Source organism: Nicotiana tabacum, chromosome 1 (assembly GCF_000715075.1).
Source record: "Nicotiana tabacum cultivar K326 chromosome 1, ASM71507v2, whole genome shotgun sequence".
In the NCBI taxonomy this organism is placed as follows: Eukaryota; Viridiplantae; Streptophyta; class Magnoliopsida; order Solanales; family Solanaceae; genus Nicotiana; species Nicotiana tabacum.
In genome coordinates, this window is record NC_134080.1 from 111,566,232 (window position 1) to 111,569,440 (window position 3,209).

At 37.5% G+C, this 3,209-nt stretch overlaps 1 pseudogene; it reads right to left on the minus strand.

Annotated features, from left to right (window-relative positions):
• Window positions 1-346: 346 nt before the first annotated feature.
• LOC142180754 (pentatricopeptide repeat-containing protein At1g31790-like) lies at window positions 347-2,721 on the minus strand (annotated as a pseudogene).
• Between the last annotated feature and the right edge of the window lie 488 nt (window positions 2,722-3,209).

A 3,209-nucleotide genomic window follows, 5' to 3' on the forward strand; every position in this document is an offset into this window, starting at 1 on the left:
CTCATTTCTATTTCTTTATCAGACATTTTGTAATAGCTTATAGACTTTTCAGACTTGTGTTAGGATTGATAGATGCTCATGACTAGTGACACCTCGGTATCGGGCTGTGTTGGGTTGTTCTTCCGCAAATTTGTACTGTTAACTGCTAATTTTGGATTATTTATCATCTTTTAGACTTAATTCTCATTGTTAGCTGCTTAAAAAACTAAAATGGGTAAGTGTCGGCTGGCCTTGTATTCACGAGAGGTACCATCACGACCGGGTCCGGGTTTAGGGTCGTGACAAGCGAGAATAATGCTCATGCCTCATATATCTATAGGTTTGTTCAAACAGAAATTTCACAATAATCATCAGTTGATTAACGCCATTACAAATTCATCTGACTGCTCAAGTGCAAAAGGCAGCTAATAAGAAAGATACTTCTGATTGTAAAGCCTATAAAACTGAAAAACGATATCTGCTTAGTCTTGGATTTGTCACAAAGTGATTTTGCTCACTATCAGGGTTCTATAATATAGGTCCAGTAGATATGCTGGAGTTCTTCCTGGGCAATGTCTCATGTATATGCACTTGTGTCAAAGTTATGACTGCCAAAATAGTAGATTGGCTATGCACCAAATCATCAGCAACAACCTTCGTGCATTGATCCATTGTCATGATAAATCATAACAGCAGCATATTTTGCAGTGTCGAAAATCATAAAACTAATTTGAATACCGAGCTTGGATACTGATAACAGAGTTGCATTTCTTGCATTGCTAAGCTACAGAGACCCAGAATTTAACAAAACATCATAGTATATGCTAGCTCGACAACATGTCAAATGTGGTACTCCACAGTTTAGTGCTATAACTTCTCGTCGTGTCTACAAGATCGCTCCACAACTCTTCAGAACATTATTATATACATACATGTATGCAAGATTGTTGCACAAACTTCTTTGAATAATATTATATACATACCCTCATTGATCCTAGAAATGCAACTAACTCATAAAAGAAACTGGAGTTAATTGCCAATGCATAGGTGTTGACTGCATTACATTCCATGACAAATTCCTTGATCTTGCAAATCATCTTCATATATTCATAAAAACTAAGAGATATTCCATATACAAGATTGTATAGCAGCTCGCCAGACCATTATTATATACATACCCTTGTTAATCCTTGAAATGCAACCAACTCATCAGGGAAATTAGAGACATTAGCCACTTCACCGGCTGCATTATATTCCGGAAAAATTCCTTGATCATGCAAATCATCTTCATATCTTCATGGTTAAGAGATACTTTTAAGGTCAAGTACTCATTTTTTCAATATTACTACTCCCGCAAACCAACAACACTTCTTTAATCAAAGATTCATGTGGTTGCAAACCAGCTTTTTTCATCTCATAGAGAACCTTTATGGCTTCAATACCGAGACCATTGTGTATACATCCCATCAGCATTGCATTCCAGCAGGCAATATTACTCTTATCCGCTCTCGCATAAAAAAACCTCAGTGTGTCCCTCGACAATCCATATTATCCATACATGTCAATCAAGCTACACTGCACGTAACCATCCATATCAAGTCCTACCTTGATAGAATTAGCATGAACCTATTGACCACAACATCCAGCATCCCTCAACTTCCCACAAACTTTAAGAACACTTGAAAATGTAAAACTATTTTTTTAACTCCTTCTCTTACCATCTCCTTGAAAATTCTTGTGGCCCCTTCAAACGGCTCCTCTCTACACAAATTGCCAATTCTAGCTGTCCAAACAACTGTATTACAATGTGGAACATGATCGAACACATTGTCAGCGCTTTCTAGATAACCAAACTCTCCATAGAACTTGATCAAGAAACTACTCAAAGCCAAGCTTTCACAACTTCCCACCTTAATTAACCACCCGTGAATCTGTTTCCCAAGTTCTAAATTCATCATTTCCACACAAGCCTTAAGGACACAGACCAAAATCCCATCATCAATTAAATCACCACATTTACATACGTTCACAGTCTCACTCTGCATTGCCAAAAACAAACGCAAAGCTTCTTCACACTCATTATTTTCAACACAACCTGCAATTATCGCAGCCCAAGACTTAGAATTTCTGACGCGCATTTTATCAAACAGTTGACGCGCATGTTGAAAACAACCACAAGACACAAGCATCAACAACACACGGTTGAGTAACGGCAAGCTAGGAATAACATCACTTTTACAAATATGGGTATAAAGTTCAACAGCTTTTAAAGGGTCACGTGATTCAGTGCATTCTTTGATAAGGGAAACGTATATGTCAACAGGTATGTTAAGGCCAAGACCGTCCATTAGCCTTAAAACATCAGAGATTGTGCATGTGGGGTTTGTAGTTCTCCTGGGTTCAGGTTTGATGGGTTGGTGCATTTTGTGGCGGGGTCTATGGAAAGGCAACTGAAATTGAAGGGGTGAGGGTTTGGAGATGGAGTGAGTAGTGATGGGTATCCATTTCTTGGAGTTTCTTGAAGAGGTATTGGTATAAAACAATGGTGGCTTTGGGTAGGATGATGTGATCTCCATCTGTTTTACAAGGATTGTTTAGTGGATTTCATAGTTGAAGAAATCAGTTATGCAAATGTCTTTCTTCCACAAGGCGCCCGATTCAGTTGGAATCGACTACCTTACAATTGAATTTTACTACCTATGCTTCTAAGCAATACAAGGTGAAATATTTCTAAGGGGTCGTTCGACAGAGAAATTGAAAAAATAATCCCAACATTAAATCTTGTATAAAATAATACTTGTGTTATTTAGGGGTGCTTATCGGGCGGATCGGATCGATAATTATGCTTAACGATTCGGCTTAACGGTTATCGAATTATAAATATAATAATTCGCTAGATATCCAATAAGACAACGGTCGGATTGGTAGCGGATTAACGATTATCGGCTGATTTATTGGCTAAACCAAATAGAAATTTTTTTATCAATTCCAGTCTTGTGAATACCAAATGGCCAAACCTGATAAAGTGACTGACTCCCTCGTTAGTATGTACAACACTTTAATTTACCAGGCTTGTTAACATATGTTGCTACATAATAGAATCTGTTAATACTTTGTAGTTTGTACTGCACTAATGCATTTATTACACGTATTTCTTTTGGTTGCATAGCTAACTGTTTCATGTCAAAAAAAGGGAAGACTGAAAACTGGTCAAACGGATTGAAATATTA